The sequence below is a fragment of the Mustela nivalis genome (genome assembly GCF_964662115.1).
Source record: "Mustela nivalis genome assembly, chromosome: 6".
Lineage (NCBI taxonomy): Eukaryota > Metazoa > Chordata > Mammalia > Carnivora > Mustelidae > Mustela > Mustela nivalis.
Genome location: NC_139025.1, coordinates 125,495,387 through 125,514,207, shown reverse-complemented (window position 1 = coordinate 125,514,207; position 18,821 = coordinate 125,495,387). Strand labels below are relative to the sequence as shown.

Below are 18,821 nucleotides of genomic sequence, written 5' to 3'. Positions count from 1 at the left end.
CAGTGAGCTGCCCCTGTAGCCGCCTTTCATTGGGGACTGGCAGTGCCCCACCCAGCTGGCATGCTGTGCCCAGGGGTGTCATCACAGAGATGCCAGGCTAGGTCTCCTGCGGCCTGAGGTTGCCGTGCCCAGTTGTGCCAGCGCACTATCTCCGGGACCGGGACCAGGGGTGAACCTCCCTGTCACAGGACTGACCAGAGCAGTGCTGGGCCAGCGCCCAGTTCTCTGCCCCAGGGTGTCTGCTCAGCCAACCTGGTGGAAGGTCTTCAAATGTTTCTAGCCACGTGAAATCCCGTTCACACCACCCATGTACAATGGGCCAACCTCGCTGGGGTCTCTAGCTGCTCCCCCCACCCCGCTCCCACCAGCTCATTGTTTCTGCTGCCCCCTGGGTAAGGTTTCCCAGCACTGGCAGTGATGACACATCAGCTTGCTCTGATCCCGGTTCTGAAGGAGAAGTACCAGAGGGCAGACATGTCCTAGGACATCCCCAGAATGCAGATGGAGCTTGTGCACAGAGGGACTAGGACACCTGAGTGCCTGTGTGTGTGCCCAGTGTGAGCCCTGGTCCTGGCACATGCCCCCATTTGCCCAGTGCCTCTCATGAGTCTCCGGTCTATCCGCATGGGAATCCAGGCCTGCTCTGCAGGGAATACTACTAGGTCGATGGTTTTGACTCTCTTGTCTCTGGGAAGATCACCCATCCCTAGTTCCCAGAAAGCTCCCTCATCTTTTCTCTGAAACTTGGAGCTTTCGCTCCCTACCCCCTGAGTCAGGAACAGAGCTGTCCTCAGCAGGCCCTTCACTTTGCCAGCCTGGGCCTGGGCCATCCCTCCTGGATCCGGGAAGCCTGCACACGAGGCCCTGCTCTGGCCTTTCCCCAGTCGTGGCGTGGCTCCTTGTTGTCTCCCACAGGCCTGCACCCTGTGCTCCTACATCCCCATCCTGCCCGTGACGCCATGCCACCTTTCCTTTCTCTTCCTTCTCCTCAGGTCCTTCCTGGTCTCCTGGCCTCTCAGGGTCTCCGGGGCTCCCAGGCTAGGGGCTTCCTCCCCCACAACCACAGCCTCTGCTCTGGGGTGGGCCTCCCATGAGGCAGTGACCTGCTTTGTCACAGCGGTTCACTTCCGTACCTTCTTTTCTCTTTCAAAGGCATCATCTTCAACTGGAAGAAGAAATGAAAACACCACCTGTGCCTCAGAACCATGCAGTTTCTAGACAGGGATGTGCCAGGCACTCGGTAGCTGGGCCTGGCGCATCACTGCCCTCCCCTCGGCACTGCACTCCCACCCGGTGCAATCAGGGTTTGGAGTCAGCGGCCAGGTGGCTGAGGTCAGGGAAGTGCAGACTGGGGTGGTGGTTTGGGTGGGTGGCAGGGGAGGGGGGCCAGCCTGAAGAGTCAAGCACAGAGGGGCTCTAGGTAGGAATCTCAGGTCCCTTGGTCATTGGCCTTCAGCTGGAAGTGTGGTGGGGTCAGGTCTGTGTCAGGGCTCCAGACTCAGTAGGTAGGACGAGGAGTAATCGCAGGCTTGAGAAACGAGGTTAGTTAGGCAAGGAGTACGGGTTTGGACACCTTCCTGCATCAGCAGGTTTTCCCCCAGAACTGTCCTGGCAGTACCAAGGCTTCCAAGGAGAAGGCTTCGGAGGTTAGTCTGGGAACCACCTGGGGAGTGCAGGGCCACTAGGCGACTGATTTCTGTGAGACTAGCTGAACGGATGGGTGGTCTGGGAGGTGTGATCTCTGGTGCTTATCTGGGCGGGGTGGGGGTACTGGGGAGAGGGGGTCTTTTCTGAGCAATGCTTATATTGTTGAGGGGTTGGTGTGCAGGGGGACTGTGCTTGGTGTGGGAGCAGGGAGGAGCTGCCCCATCATTGGGGTGGGGTTGGGAAACCTGACAGGCTGGGTAGCAGAGGACAAGTTAGAGGGAGGGCTAGGGGCCTGTCTGCAGAGAGGAGGCGTGGCCTTGGCAATGAGAGACAAGCCCCCTTGGGTCATGGAGATAGAGGGGATTGTGTTGCTCCTGAGAGATGGTGGGGTGGGGAAAGAGGTCCTGTAGCAGCCTTTTGCTTCCGGAGTCTGGATTGGGGTGGGGAGCACCAGAAAAGGGGAGAAGAGAGAGGGAGTCCACGTGATTGGGAAACCAGGGGGAGAAGAATGAAGTAGGTGTCATGGTAGCTGGCATGTCCTGCCCTTCTGGGTTCCCTGGCCTCCCAGGTGCTGTGGCTGTGTGCATGGCCCCTCCTCCATGGGCAGCTTTGGTGGAACATTCAGGCATCTACTTGGCTTCTCCCAAAGTGCACGTTCCTGGGGCCAGCACCCTCCAGGCTGGGATGGAGCTGGTCCACACTGAGGATGATGAAGTTCTAGAACCTAGGTGAGATTCGGTGGGCTGAGGTCTGGAGCCGATGACCAAGAAAGAATTCTTGAGACATCTTTGGTGCAAGATGGTTTTATTAAAACCAGATGGTTTATTAAAGCACGGGGACAGGACCCATGGGCAGAAAGAGCTGCTGTCCTGGGTTTCGAGAAATGGCAGGTTACCCTGTGGTTGGGGGAAGGTTAGGGGAAGGGAGGTTTCAACGGAACTTTCATATGCTAAAGAGGGCCTACAAGGTGCCAGGATATGGGAGGCCTTGCTGCTTGATCAATGTTGTCTTTTGGCAAGCCATTCACATTTCTGCTATCAAGCATCTTTGTTAGTGAGATTTGGGTTTTAGAAGAAATTTAACTTTATTTAGGGCTTGAGGAACTGAGTTATTTGCCTCTGGAAATTGTGCTATTGATAAGGTAACTTCTTTGTTTGTAGATCTCTAGGACATTTGTAAACCAAGGGAGACTCTGTCTTGCAGGATGTGATCTCTGCAAGTTAACTGTTTGTTTCTCCTTTATGGCAGTCAGGGGTGCCTGAGGAATGTCACACACATTACCGAGGGGAGTGGGTGGAGAGGGGGTGCAAGGTGCCAGCTTTTGCTTTGTCTTCAGCCAGCCTCCTGCTCCCTCATCAAGGAGGAGATGTGTGTTTCCATGCCTGCTGTCTCCTGCTTGGTTATTCCCTCCCCTGGAGCATCTGCCTCAACTCGGGCAGCTTCCTGCTGTTCATCTGGGCACCTGGCATCTGTGGCTGAAGGCACAGCCCACCCCAGGTTTTCCTGCAGGTGGAGAAAAGTGGAAGATGCTCAGGTGGGCCGTGCTACTCAGGACGGCCGCAGGAGCAGTCCCGCGTCAGAGGAAGAGCAGGCCGCAGAAGCCGACAAGCGCGGGCAGGCCCTGCTACTCCTGTGAGCTTGGTTTTGTGCTGAAGGTCTGGGGGTCGGCCCGTTCTGTGTGCTTTCTGGGAAGAAAGATGTCGTGCATGGCACACGCACACAGATTGTTACTGCAAGTGTTCGGTAGCTGCGAACAGTTCTGCAAATAGAGCGTCAAAACCAAGGTGAAGCAGCACAGGTGGTTTTACCTCCTGGAGGGCACTGCTGCTCGGCCGTTCTCACCTCCGGCAAGCTGGTAACTCACTGCCACTCAGCCCAGGAAGCCCATCCTGGAGCCCACGGCATGGCCGACCACGAAGGCGGCACATGGCCGGCCTGCTCAGGGCCCTCCTAGCTTCCTCTTTCAGGCTGTAGCCAAGCCTCCGTGCTTGGGCTCTGGGGTACAGCCTAAGCTCCTGATGTTGTCTCAGGAGCCGGGGCGTGCAGATGGGTTGGGTGAGATGCTGTATTCCCCAGGGGCCCATCACCCCCACTTGCAGGGGCTTTTTGATGCCTGAGTTTGAAGGGTCATGGTCTGTGACTGTAATTCCTTCTTGGGGAATCCCGGGACCATGGAAATGCTGCCCAGTGCTTTCCTGACTTAGACAGGTCCTGGTTTAGGCATTGTTTCCCCAGAGCTGGGGATGGGCCCACAGCAGCTGCCCCCCCTCCCCCACAGCCACCTGGCCTGGCCCATGTGATAAGCATGCTAAGCATGTGTCCTGCTGGGCTGTGGTGGGAGGAGCAACTCTCTCCTGAATTGAATGGTGCACAGTCAGGGAGGCCAGGGATCAAAAGTGCACTTGACTCATGCCTTGCCTGACACTGGACCTGAGTCTCCAGGCCCCCGACTGGGCACTGGCAGCGTCCAGCCTCTACTCACCTCGGATACTCCCACAGGCTATGTGATCACGCAGGCAATGCCTTCTTCGGTGGGGTCTAGCAGGTGGTGAGGAGGAACTGGGCGCCCGCCAGGCCCCTGGGGGGCGGGTGTGGGCCAGAATTGGGTTACTGTCTTTGGACCAGGCGGATGGGGGTCCTGAGTCAGGAGCCAGGGTCCTCAGGTGCTTGAGGTAGCTTTAGGCTTCTCTCTCCTGGGGCTGGAGGGCTTTAGGGGCAGGGAGCCGTCACAGCTTCCAGCACCCCTCCTGCCAGTGCAAAGTCGGGTGTGAATTAACAGAAAGCAGACAAGTTCAGATGTCCCTGGAATTCCACATGAAGCTAGATGGTAGAACAAGTGATCGGCCATGTGTCCTTGGCTGAACCAGAGGTACTCGGATTGTTGCTGAAACTGCCAAGTCCTCTGAGAAGCTCTTGCAGAATTTGTGAACATTTCTGCGGATGATGTGGCTCTTCTCCACCAAGTAAAGCCCTACAGAGAATTCCCCTGACCTCCCAGAACTGGGAGGGTGGTTTGGCATGTGGTCTTCATCTTTAAACCAGTGTGCAGGTTGCAAGCTAGGAAGGGGAAGAGTCTGCTCAAGTCCCAGTCAGGGAGTGGGCATGCTGGATCCGGGATCCTAGCTTGGGGAGGGGACAGGAGGGCTAAAACCAGGTCCCACAGGTGCCGCAGGCCCATGTTTCAGAACCTGCTCTGGGCTCCTCTGTCTGGGTCACAGGTAGACATCTGGGAACTGCATCTCATTATATATCACAGGGGGAAGTGTGAGCTTCCAGGCGGGGACGCCCCCCTTAGGTTCTGTTTTCATCAGATGCTTAAACTTGAGGTATAGGGAGCTGTGTCCCCCAGGATGTGGGGTAAAAGAAATGAGGCCTAGGGCTTGGTGCTTTGCACCTGCTTCACCCACTCAGTGTTTAGAGAACACGGTTTGGTGTGTAGCACGGCCTCTCTTCGATATCAAAGGATCCACAGGGTGACTTTGGTCTGGGTACAGTCCGCTAGGCAGGCTTCAGAGTGATGAGGGAGCATGGGGCTGGCTGAAGACAAAGCAATAGCTGGCGCCTTGCACCCCCCTCTCCATCCACTCTCCCTCTGTCATATGTGTAGCATCCCTCAGGCAGCCCTGACTGCCATGAACAATAAGCAAATAGTTAACTTGCAGAGCTCACAATCCTGCTAGACAGGAGTCTCCCTTGGCTTACAAATGTTCTAAATCTCACTAACAAAGGATTGTGACAACCCACCAAAAAGTCTCCCAACTATCTTAATGTTAATGGCTGGTCTAAAGACAACATTGATCCAGCTGCAAAGGCAAGGCCTCCGGTAGGCCTGGGACATCCTGGCACCTTGTAGGCATCTTTAGCATATGAAAACCTCCATTGAAACCTCCCTTCCCCTCACCTTCCCCCAACCGCAGGGTACATAACCTGCCATCCCTTACAACCCGGGGCGGCAGCTCTTCCTGCCCACGGGTCCTGTCCCCGTGCTTTAATAAACCATCATTTTGCACCAAAGATGTCTCAAGAATTCTTTCTTGGTCATCGGCTCCGGACCTCAGCCCACCGAACCTCACCTAGGTTCTAGAACTTCATCAAGAGGAGGCCTCATAGCCAGGCTAGAACCCAGGCTGACACCCAGGGCCCAGCGTGCTTTTGGGGCTACAGTAATTTGGAATAGGTGAGGAGCCTAGCTTTTCATGGCCTTTGTGTAGGAACATGGTGGTGCGGTGAGAATCAGGATACCGGACGGGGGTCGTTGGTGGACATCCAAGTGGAGAATCCCACAGCGTCTGCAGGAATGACTTGCCCTTCAAGATAACCCACATCCGCCATGCCTGGACCTGTGGCAGCTTCTGAGTTGGGTGTAGCCAGCAGTCAGAAACTGTGCTCCTCCCGTTGCGGGGTCTGGCTTCTGGTGCTGTGGGAGGGGTGAGATGTGTGTTCTTGTTTCTCACAAGAAATCGGCTTGCCTAAGGCCTGGCTTGGCTGCACTGCATTCATTTTCATCTCTGTAAAAGTTGGGCATGTTCATGAAAAAGGATTTGGGAAACAGTGAAGTATCAAGGGAAAGACAAACATGAAGAAATATCAATAACTTTAGTCCCACCTGCCCACAAGTCACCACGGTTAACATTTTTGCCTCTGTGTGTTTTCGTACAAAACTCAGGATTGCTTCACAGAAGTCATTTCATGTTCCGTACTTCTCCCACTGGAACATTCTGTCATGATCACATCCCTGAGATGCCGACTGGTTTTTTGACCTGGCCTTTCAGGTTTTTTGACCTGGCCTTTCACGGTCATCTCCGGTAACCTAAACAGGCCCTGGGGGTCGGTGGCTGTGACGCCTCCAGCGACTTGCTTTTCCAGGATACCGCATGACTGAGGGCACTCCACAACGGACTTGTCTTTGTTGTTTTCACAGCATGAACTCCTGGGAGCAAGTAGGGGAATGTGCAGTTAGGGAAAAGGGAGCATGAGCCCAACAGCACAGCCATACGTGAGAGCCGCGGTCTGGCCCCCTGGCGGGCAGCCTTCTGAGAGACCTGGAAGGGGTCCACCGTGAACCGAGGTAGTTGGTTTACAGAGTTGACAGAAGCCCCAGGCCCACTCTTACACTGGGACCCTCTCACTGCCCTGTTGCGTCCCCTACCTCTGGACGCTCACAGTTGTAGTAGTGTGTGTGGTGTGGCCTCATACAACAGGCGTCTGGAGAGCTCATGGTTAGGAAAAGGGGGGAGTTTTCCTACAGCAGCGCCCAGCCTGGGAAGGGGGCTGCGGGAGCTCTTCTCCTCTTGAGGGCTCCAGCCACACCCAGGGGTTCGCATCCCTCTTCTCAGCCCCGCAGTCCACCCGGGGCCCTCCACATGCCCTGGACTTTTCACCTTTCCGTCCCTCTGGCTCTCCTGGTTCCCAGCATCCTCGGCCCCGCTCAGCGCATAGACCTGCTGGCCAGCTGGGCTCTGGTCGGAGCTGGCTAGAATCATGCAGAGCCCGCTGGTGAGGAGGGCCTAGTCAGGGACAAGCCGCACGCGGCCTGCCTGGCCTGGGTATGGCTGGAGAGCAGGTCTTGGAGCAGCTTGGGTGACTGTTGAGATGAGCACACATGGGCAGTGGTGTCACTCGGTGTGGCTTTCACCCCTCTTCTGGGGCTGGCCCCGTGGCAAAGCCTCTGGGCACCTGCTGTGTCCTGAAGGCAGGAGCCTTGTCCCCAGGGCTCAGGCTCAGGCTCTCCAGGCTCTCTAGGCTCCCATGCGCTGTAGGAAAAGACCGTGTAAAGTCTTGTGCACCACAGGGCCAAGATGAGTGCCCTTAGGAGTGACAGGAGGACATTGTTTCCAGGGCCCAAGCTGTGAACATCCAGATAGAAGCCTAGGACCCCTGGGCACGGGGACTCCAGGGTCGTTGCTTGGAGCTCTGGGCAGGAGGTAGCCCCCTGACCATTGAGCAGTGCTGACGCCGGGCTGTCCTCTCCCCATCTGTCTGCAGCTGGCCCCCCTCGGGGCAGTCAGGACTCAAAACTACTGCCTGCCTCTGACCTGGGGCCCCGGACCCTTGGCTCACAGCCCGCTGTGGTCAGGAGCTCTGTCCGGGTCTCCCAGAGGTGTGCAGGTGGAAGGTGGGGCAGGTGTGCCAGGCAGGGAACCAGGCTCAGGCTTGGCTCTGTGGCCCTGTGTGCCACAGACCCTCGCTGGGCCGATTGGCTGCCCGTCACTTAGGCAGTTTACTGGGTTCTGAAAAGGTAGGTGCCCGCAGAAGCAGAGCTGAGGCCCGTAGCCCTGGTTACATGGCACCGTGACTGGGGCTTTTACCGTTGCCTCTGCTGGCCCTCCTGGGAGTGGAATTCAAAACCAGACTAGTGCCTGGGGAACCCTTTGAGCCTTCTGTAACTCACAGCTGTAGGTGTCCTCCTGGCTGTGGAAGGCTGGCTCAGAGGAAAACAGCAGGAAGTCCTGTGGGAGGAGGGGAGTCCTGCAGGGGGCTTGGGCTGAGTGAAGTCCCTGCTATCTGCCTTGGCCTACCCCTGCCTGACTCAGTGTCTGCCTTGGTCCCTGCAGGGGTTGGGCTGCTTCCAGATTTGTTTTCATTTTCAATTCCCTTTATTGCTCAAACCACCTCAGGGCCGCAAAAAACAAACCGTTATCCTCAGCTGACCTCAGATTCCTGGCCTCAATTGTTTGCCGTTTGCTAATTTTAGCTTCTGATCATTTCCACCCTTATCCTCCCCCCCAAAGGGAGACACAGACCGAGAATAGCTGCCGGGAAGGGGGGCTGTGGCCTTTGTGGCCAGAGTTCCCACAGTGATCTGGCAGGGTGCTCTCTGGGGCAGCTCCCTGCCATTGGCCTCCCCCTACCCCAGGCGGATGGGGGAGGGGCGGGGGGAGGTGTCTGGGGGCCTTCAGCAGGCAGGACGCCCCCTCCCCCAGCCCCTTTCTTGCCAGGGGCCCAGCAACCACAAGGTGCGAACATGCAGAAGAGCGCTCTGCTCCGAACCCCTTTTTCCCCTTTTTCCTTTCCAGCGGAAGCCAGGCTGCTTCTTGGACAACAACACCCCTGCCCCCCTGCCTAGTGCACAGACTCAGGAACTCCCCAGAGCTCCCAGGCTCCAGTAACCAAGTGGGCATGCACAGTCTGGGCTCAGACATGGCACTTGGTGGCCACAGTGAGGCCCTAGAGACAGCATCAGGCTAGAGGCTCCTGGCCAGACCCAGTCCTGCCTGTTACCCTCCGCTCTCCCAGCTGTGGGAGTGAGCACTGGGCCTGCGTGGACAAATGGCAGTGGCGAGTCCAGGGCACTGGCCAGGCCTGCAGGGTGTCTGCCTGCCCACGGGAGGGCGGGCAGAGAGCTGCCTGGGGTGCAGTGAGCCAGCCTTGGGAGAGCCAAAGGAGGGTTGAAATCCAGTGAGCAGAGGGGCCCCCAGGCTGGACCTGTGGTTACACCCCATGTCCCTGCCGTAGGGAAAGTGTCAGACAGAGAGACCGTGAGAGGACCATGTAACGAATGCCCACATCCCCAGGGTCCCCTCCAGCACCCCCCATTGTTTTCAAGGAAATCCCAGACACCGTATCATTTTATTCATTAATATTTCAGTGCCGCACATTTTTAAATGAAAGTCCAGGGTGTCTAATGCTAGAATAACACTAATTAAATATGGAGTAAAGAAAGCCACAGCCTGAAGTCCCCCCCCCCCCCAGTACTCCTTAGACTGGGACGTGGTGCAGGCCACACCCTCTCAGGGCAGTGCTTCCTTGGAGGCAGAAGGGAGCTGGAGCTGAACTGTCCTGGAATGGGTATTTATGGAAATTCGGAAGCAGTCCCAACAAAGACAACCCGAAGTGCTACTGGGGTAAGACAAGTAGGCAAGGGAGGAGGCCCGGATCCCCAGGAAGGGCTTTCCTTGGCGGGGGGGGGGGGGGGGGGTCCAGGGAGGAGCAAAGCAGGGTAACACCCGCAGCCCGCGGCCTCAAAGGGCTTCCAGAATGGTGATTGGGATGGCACCGGGGTTCTGCATGGAAGGGCATGGCCACCATGAGTGTTATCTCTGCCCCATTTTGTAAATCACTTTAAAAAATATCCTGGAGGGGAGCCTGGATGGCTCAGTTGGTAAAGCGTCTGCCTTTGGTTCAGGTCATGATCCCAGGGTAGTGGGATGGAGCCTTGCGCCGGGCTCCCTGCTCAGTGGCTCCTTCTTCCCAGCTCAAGCACTTTGTGTCTCTCTCTCAAATAAATAAATACAATCTTTAAAAGATAAAATAAAAATAAAAATGTATTAGAGTAATGCATCAGGTAACACATGGACCAAATCTTGCCGCACATCGTGATAAACGAGGACCAGCCTGTGCCCCTTTCCTCCCGTCCCTCTGCCAGAGGCGGCTGCCGTGGGCTCCTTCAGCGGCCCCTTTTGGGATTTACTATCCTAGCTCTCCACTGCGTGCTCCACTGGGGGCTCTGCTCCGTGTTTCTGCTCTGAGCATCATCCGTCAACTTCCCACAGTGGCAGCTGAGACGTGAGCTCCCTGTTGCTGTCCCTGTCCTTGCTGCCTCACTGGGCTAGCCGGGTATTTTGCATTCAGTGTTTACAGATGATCAGGATTACCTGAATGCTAGTTGCTGGTGACCCTAGTGTCAACACATTTCTTTTCTGTAGAATTAATAGTTGCTCCGTTTTTTGCTTGGTTTTCTCAGTGCTTTTGTCCGTGACTTGTTTTTACAGCCTCTGTCCACGGGGCTCTCTCTGGGGTGGAGGTCCCTCTCCAGACCTCTGGCAGCTCCCTGGTTGTCCTGAGATCCCCTCCCCATCTTGAGGCCCCATATCCTGGACCCTATGCCTCTGCCTTCTGGTGCAGGTGTGGGAGGCCACGGCTTAGAGACTTTGGTGTCTGGAAGTGTCTTGCCCCTCATCTGATTGTGGCAGAAGTGCTGGGCCCGAGGCCCTGTTTCCTACAGCAGTCCCTTCGGTGTGGCCACGAGCGCCCTGGGCTTCTGGGACCCGTTCTTGCACGTGTTCTGGATGATGTCCACTTTCTGTGTCCTCAGGGCTCTCGGGGTTCCTTTTGTCAGGAGTTGAAGCGGTCGGCTGAGCCTTCCATTTTCTTACCTCTTCCCTGTATCGTCTGCTTACTTGTCATTTTGCTCTGTTTTCTCTGAAACTTTCTCCATTTTCTCATCCAACCCTGAAATGGAGATTTTAACCTCTGCCATATTCCCCTGATGTGTCTCAACTTTCAGACTCAGGTTTCCACTGGATTGTCTCTTGGTAAGGTGCATCCTGTCCTTGCCGCATGGTGCCGTGTCTTAGCTCTGTGGTGACTCGCCATTCTAGAAGTTTTCTTCCCCCCGGGTCACATGGACTCTGCTTCCTCTGGGTTGCATTTTTCTTTCTTTCTTTTTTTAAATTTCTTTTCCTTTTTTTTTTTTTTTTACATTTATTTTTATTTTTTATTTTCAGCATAACAGTATTCATTACTTTTGCACCACATCCAGTGCTCCATTGGGTTGCGTTTTTCTGCTTGCTGGTTTAGATTGCTTGCCCGACAGCCCTGCTCAGAGGCACTTCTCTGACTCCTAGTCCTTGGTTTCTGGGGATACTGCTCAAAGGCCAGGACTGGTGCACGGAGGGGCCCGGTGTCTTTCTGCCGCTGCCTGGGGGGTAATCCAGGGCCAGGTGGGGAGAGGGCTGGGAGTGGTGGCAAGGAGCAGGTAAGCTATTCCTGAGGCCCCCATGGGGGAGGCTGTCCTGCCTGCTGTGAGCTGTGTGTGTGTGTCTGGAGTCTCCGGAGCCTCCACCTGCCGTGACCTACCAGCAGTAACTTGTTCGACAGGTGGGGAGGAGGCGGGTGCCTGTGATGTGTCGGGTGCCCCCTCTTTCTGCCCAGCTGTACCCTCACTGCCAGCTCCTGAGCCTTCGGGAGGTCACATCCTGCAGGGTAACGTGCTTCTCTCTCTCTGCCATCCCTCTAATTTCCAGCTTCCAAATTACTATTGTTTTCTCCTTTCCCTTTCACTTAGTCCTTGAAAAATCCCTTTCCTTTCATTTTAGAGAGATCTGGGGATGCGAAGGTGGTGATCTTCTGTGTTTATCCAGAGTTCCTGTTTGGCCTGTGGGCCAGTGCAGGGAAGTCTAGGGAGGAATGAGAGGACCTCCCTCAGTAGCAGGAGAGTTCCTACCCGCATAGGCTCCTATCTACTAGCCAAACTGTCCAGCCCCCAAGCTACCAGTGAGCAATAATCTTGAAGCAACTGTAGGCAGCTCACAAGAACCCAGTTGCCCGGGAAAAGAAGAAGGTCTAAACCTAAGGTTGGTAGGTTTGGGTTCCTTTCTTCAGTTACAGGTCCCAGAGTGATATCCAGGGCTGGTGTAGCAGCTCTAGAATGCCACCAAGGGACCAAGTCTCATCGTATCTTTCTCGTTAGACATTGTTGACACATGAATTAGGCTGTGCTTTCCACCATGACCGCATGACAGCTGCTGGTCCTACAACCTTGACACATTCTCCAGGCGGGAGGAAGGGCAGCAGGCACGTGGTCCTCTTTATCATGATGAGACTTATCCGGTGACTTATCCAGAACTCACTGGCCGCAGTCAGTTCACAAAGCCAATCCTAGCTGCAAGGGAGTCGGAAAGGAACCACCTTTTCTGGGTGCGTTGTGGCTGTAAACGTCAGTCGTGCTGTCTAGGGAAAGAAGAGACGGAGAACAGACGCTGGCCCAGCTGTCACTGGGTTGTCACTGTCATGGTCGCTCAAGGCATTTGTCCTCAAGGCAGCAAGCACTGATCAGAGAAGGGCCCCACTGGCAAAGGTGACCACTGCATGAGCCAGTGCTCCCAAAGTGTTTGAGGAACCTCAGAAATCAAGTGTTTTCTCCATCATTTTCCTTTTCCCCAGCAAGTGAAGCTATAGCAGCCATTCGTCCTGGCTAGGAAGTACTGACTTACTACTTAGAAATGAGTTACATGGTCGCAACTGCAGTTATCACAGAATGTGAGTGAAATGGGTTTTCTGTAATTTATTAGCGGAACTGTAGTTATCATGCCTTCTCAGGCTCCTTGTGTGTTGTGACAATTTCTTAGACTTCCCTTGTTTTCCATGACCTTTAGTTTTGAGGAACAGTGGCCAGATATTTTGTAGATTGTCCCTCAGTTTATATTCGTCTGGTGGTTTTCTTCCGATGACACTGATTTATGGCTTTGGGGGAAAAATACCAGAGGTGAAGTACCCTTCTCATCAGGCTGTATCAGTGGGAGAACATTACCACGTGATTGCTGCAGATACTTATTTTGTTGCTCATTGTTCCAGCGTTGGCCAGGAACTCTTGTCAGTTTTGCTGTCCCTTTAACCCATTCCCATCCTTTTGGGTTTTTGTGCACTTCCTTACTTTCTGGCATTAGTAAGATAAATCAAGTTCATCTTCTATTTTTCCTGTTCTAGTCCTAGGATCACCTATTTCTCTAAGGAACCCTGATTCCTTTTGCTGGAAAATGGTATTTAGAAACCAGATCTGGGTACTGAGTGTGCTCCCTGTTTTGGGGATGTCACTGCTTCTAGCCCATCCCAGTGGACGGACCCAGGAAACATGTCTGTGTCCCAGCCCATTTACAAGTACATACCCTTAATAATTTCTTTATCTGGCCCTCTGTGTGCACATTGAGCTAAGCATACATTCACACAGCTATCTCAGACACTGGGGCAGCCCTTCAGGAAGGACTCATCCTGCCTCCTCCCTCTGCTAATCTGTAACCTCTTTCTCCAACAGTGAGACACCAGCTCCCACCATTCACTGTGCTGTCGCCTGTTTGTTCAATCCCAGCACACATGTGAAATGGTTTCGTAATTGTTTATCTTGTGAGAAGCTAGAGCAGTGTTTAAGTACTGTTACTTATGTCTGCAGTCTTTCAGTTTCCGGTCAAAACACCATTTTCCCAAGATACTTAAGTCAGCTGCTTTCCACCCCCGCCCCCTTCCCAGAGGCCACACCATACATTTGTAATATGGTCAGAAGCTGTGGTCACAGTCTGCATTCCATCCCGGGATCCCCCAGCCTCCTTTACGTGTTCAGAATTTGTGTACGTTGAAGGGCACACTTTGATGTGCAGTGCTGTGGGTTTTGACCAATGAAGAGTCTTGTATCCACCGTCCCGTACCAGGCAGAACAGTTCCATTGCCCTAAAAATTCCCCTTTGAGGTCAGCCACTTCCTGATTCCCCAACTCTGACAACCCCTGGTATGTTTTCTGTCCTTACAGTTTTGCCTTTGGCAGATGTCATATGAACGGAGTCATAGGATACATAGACTTCTGGATCTAGCTTCTCTGACTTAGCAAAATGCATTTGATACTCAACCATTTTTTCTGTTTGTGAATCAATACTTACTTCTAATTTTCACTGATTATGAGTAAATCTGCTATAAACATTTGTAGATGGCTCTTGAGTTCACTTGGTAGATACCAAAGGCTGGGGTTGCTGGGCTGTATGGTGAGTCTGTATTTAACTTTATAAGAAAGTGCCACACTGTCTTATCACATGGCTATGATAAGACACGTTGTCACCAGCAATGAACAAGAGTTCCAGTTGCTCTATATAATAAAATAAGGAAAATAAAGTTTCCTTTATTTTCAATCAGCCTCAAATGAAGAACATTTTTATCAAATGAATAAACCTGAATCTTTAATCACAGATTCCAAACTCATGTCCTTGCTGTCTGAGAAAACCTCTGAAAAGAGCAATTGAAACGTCATCCCTAAGTTGTCAGCTGCTGTTAGTGCCGTATGTGCCATAGATCACAGATGCAAGAACAGGGTTGGGGACAGCATTCTGGCTTTCCAAACAGGGGGTGCTCCCTCTGAGATTGCAGAGGGAAGGGGGGTTGGGGAGCCTGACGTGAGTCACACTGTCAGCCCAGGGGAAGTGCTTCTGGGTTCCCTTTGGAGACAGTGAACGATGTGACCCTCAGAAGAGATGGGAAAGAGATGGACGTGTTTGTGCTTTGGGGCACCTCCCATGGGTTCACTCAGCAAATTTGGCTACTTGGTGGACTGTTCCAGTCCGGAATCTGGAAGTGTTTGGGGATGGGAGCTGATACACCTCTCTCTCCATGTCCCTTTGGCAGAATGTGTGAGTGTGCTTGTGTGTGTCTGTGTGAAGGGGGTGGGGGACCTCTAGGGCCCTTGTTCAGGGTGGTTTCTGGCTCCCTGCTGGCAGAAATCATTAGTATTTTATTACTGCTATTTTAAATGGGACCTTGGGAACGGAAATTTTTAAATGTGTTTTGTAACCCTTAGCAAAATGGGGGAAACACCTTTGTGAAATTTCTGGCATGTGATCTTTTGACCTTTCCAGCCACATTGCACCCGTGCATGTCAGTTAGTGCTACTCCCTCACAAGAGGCCAGAGGTGCTGAGTTCAGTGGAAGCAGGCCAGTTAGTGAGCGGGACTTTGGGTGAGCTATTATCATTTTGTAACAGAGGTTTAGAACACATACACGTAAGTACACACATGCAGATAAATACGCATGCATCCAGTTTCATGAGATAACACGCTGCACTCTGCAAAAAGCAGCTCAGCTGAAGAGTCCAGAAACGCAGAAAGGACAATCACGTATGAATCCTGTCTTTCCAAGAGAATGGCTTTGTCTCCTTCCTGCCCTTACAGCTCTGTAGTGTGTGCTTTTCCTGCTCACCTGCTCGGTGCTGTTTTCTTGGTTGGTCTGTGCAAATACAACTACTTACAATTGCATCCCTCTCTGTGGTTTCCAGGACTTTAGAGGGGGACAGCCAGTCAGCCTCTGTGCTGACCTTTCCTTTGTCTGCTTACCCAGCACATGAAGCCTGGTTCCAGTGACATTGGGGGTGACACCTGCCCTGAACAGCTTGTCCCAGCTTTTGCTGGCCTCCCTTGTCATCTGTCTGATGCAGGTAGTGTTGGGTCATAGAGACCCCTACAGAGCTGTCACCAGAAGAAGGAAGGGGTCACTCTGAGGGATGGTGAGGGGTGCAGTGCAGAGGGGTGTCTGCTTCTTGCTGGCTGCTGTCCTCAGGGTCAGCCCCCCTAGTGACCTGTTCCATGCTAGGCACAAGAACAGGGTTGAGCGCGAGGCAGGATGTGAATGAGAAGCAGTGGGCAGGTCCTGTGATAGGGAAGGGGCTGGCCTTTGTGCCCTGAGCCTCAAAGGGCCCTGGGAATGCTCTTCCTTCTACGTGGGTTTCTTCAGGTAGAGAGAGGGCTGGCTGCGGAAGGCATTGGGGGGGCCACCTCCTCTCTGGGGACGGAACTCAGATTTACTGAGGAGCAAAGCCTCTGGCTTACAGTACTAGTATCCTGTTCTCTGCAGGTGGTTTTGTGAACAAGATAGTGTTCCTAGAGGGCACCTGGGGGGCTCCTTTGGTTAATTGACTGCCTTCAGCTCAGGTCAGGATTCCGGAGTCCTGGGATCGAGTCCCACATCAGGCTCCCAGCTCTGTGGGGAGTCTAATTCTCCCTCTGACCTTCTCCCCTCTCATATTCTTTCACTTTCTCTCTCTCTCTCTTTCTCTCTCTAATAAATAAATTTTAAAAAATCTTTAAAAAAACAAAAACAAAAAATGTAGTTTTCCTAGAACACACAGGGTGTAAATTGCTCCCAGTGGCTGAGGCTGTGGTGGGTCTGGTGACCTGGGCTACTGAAGGAGAGGCCCTAGGAGCTCTCGGGGGGTGTCTGAAGCAGTTCCTCAGCACTCTTCAGCTGTTCTAGAAAAGGTAGGTCAGTGACTGCCTTTTTTTTTTTTTTTTTTTGCATCAGCTACCTCAAAAACCAAAGCATTTTTAGGACTATAGAAAAATGACTTACTTGTTTTTATCCTGATTTATTTGCTTTAAAAAATACATTGTTCTGCTATATTCTGTTTGAAACCTTGTGACTGTTTTTTTTCTCCCCCTGAGGGAAGTGGACGACTGCTTTAGTACATGGAACAGGCCAGGTGTAGGTGCGGGGTCTGGAGGACAAGCACATGCTCCTCAGGAGCCACTTCTGAGCTCAGTTATCTTGAGCGCACTGCTTTGGGGTGCTTAGTCCTTCTCAGACAGGTGGGCAGGGCCTCTTGGGAAAAAACTGCCCAGCTCGTCCCCACGTTAGGTGCGGCCACATGCTGCACAAGGACTGGTGGCTGCCTGCCAAGGCTGCCAGTAGGCGGAGGGGCCCAGATCTGCTCGCCTAAGCTGGGCGTGCTCCTGGGGAGCTCTCTTCCCTGGGAAGCTGGAGGCCCTAGGATGCCGAGGGTGGCAACTGGTGGTGTGTGTGCTGGGCCTCTGTGCCTTCATCTGTGAGAAGGGCCCCTTGGCCTTGATGATCACTCTTCCTCTTTCAGCTCCCAGGACACTAAAGGCCGAGGTCAGCTTGGGCAGCTTGCCATAGCGGTTCCTGCTCCACAGTGGGGAAAGCTGTGAGAATGTCCTCCTTCTAAGGGAAATCTAGACTTGGAGGGCAAGCCATGCCAGGTGTGTGGCCTTCGTGAGGCCCTTTTGACTTTCTGCCTTTAGTCCCCATCTCTGAGATAGGTTTCATCTCGACACCCTTCTTTCCCTCAGGGTAGAGTCCCAGGAGCTTGCAGATGTCAGAAGTAAAAATTGTGCACTGGTAGGCTCTGTGCTTGCAGATGTCTGCACTGTGGATTGTCCCTGCTACGGGGGCAGCTGTGGTCAGGCCAGGTCCCTGCTGGTGAGGCCCACCCAGGAGGCACTGGCGAGACCCACCCAGTGAGGAAATGAAGGCTGGGGGAGGGGGGGACACAGGAAAAGGAAGTGGGACAGAATGGTTGCCAAAGGCTCTACAGAGCAGGGCCCCTCCCTTGGTTGCCTAGAGAGCCCTTGGGGTGCAGAGCAGGGCAGCTGGTGGTGCACGCTGGCAGATGGTGTCTGGAAGGGAACCCGTTTGCTCTGCTCCCTGCCCTCTCCCAGGGGCCGTGGCTGACCTTGAAAAGTTTTGTTTCTTTGGGGAGGGGGTGGTGTGGGCAGCCTCAGGTCGGTTCAAGGTTTGCTCGTCTGTGTCTAGGAGCATCTTGGCTTCTCTATGAGTCCCTGCAGACTTCCTTGTGTGGCCGCCAATGACTTGGTGCCACCCCAGATGTCACAGCCCAGCACAGCCTGCCAGAGGCTTTTCTGATCTGTGGCTATTTCCCCCACCCCCACACGCCTGGCCCTCTGTGCTCCCTCCCTCCCTCCCTTCCTTCCTTCCTTTTCCTCTCCCTTGGTACAAGAGAAAAATCTTTCCCAGAAGCCTGCACGGGTTCTCTAGTCCCCACCTTCTTCCCAGTCCCTGGCAGAGGGGACCAGGGGACCAGTTTTCCTGTCTTGAACTTGGGGCCTGTGTCCTGGTAGGTGGATGGACTCTCCTGGAAGTGCCTCACCCATCTACCGAGGCTGACTCTCCACTGTCCAGTCCTGTGAGGCTGGACCCAATGACACTAATGATAGGCGCATGGTATTTAGGAGCCTGAAGGCGCCTTGGGCACATGCAGTCACAAATCTGGGTCTGCTGCCATTCGTTTCCTTCTCCCTTGCCCTTTAAGTCAGACTGGTCTGTCCAACCAGGTGTCAGGGAGCGCCCTCCAAAGCTAGCAATTTGTGGTGTGACCCAGGGACTCAAGCCCCAGAAGTCCTGGGACACCCAGGAACACCTTCCAGAAAGGTAGATTGGACCTCATTGCTATTTTTGGATTTCTCCTACGCCAAGGAGCTCCCCTGCCGTGCCGCCCCCCGCCCCCCCGCCCCCCCCGCGCCCCCCCCCCCCCCCCCCCCCCCCCCCCCGTCCTGAGGAGAATCTATTTTAAGGGGCACTCTCAGGATCGTCTGTGTCTGCGGAATCTGCTGAGGGATATGCAAGGCCACGTGTGGTATGAGTCGGCCTGGCCAGGAAGGCAGAGAATGTTGTTCTTTGACTCCTGTTTTAAAATTTGCCTTCTTTGTGGCTAGTGTTTCCTAGTTTGCTATGGATTCTTATTTTTCATCATTTGAATAGGTAAATACGTTTGAGTGTTTGGAACTCCAAGAGATGCAAGCAGTTTTCAAGGAAATTCCCAACCTCCCCTCCACCCTCCCAGCTCTGTCCCCAGGTGACCTCTGCTGTGACTTTCTTAGGTGTCCTCCCAGAGGATCCTGCTGCATGCACAGGGAGATGCACACACGTACACGCGCCATGTACCCTAT

At 53.8% G+C, this 18,821-nt stretch overlaps 1 protein-coding gene across 1 annotated transcript in view; it reads left to right on the top strand.

Moving 5' to 3' along the window:
- Nucleotides 1–18,821, top strand: part of KLF13 (KLF transcription factor 13) — a 51,172-nt gene that overhangs the window by 17,888 nt on the left and 14,463 nt on the right. The gene's annotated exons all lie outside the window — the stretch shown is intronic.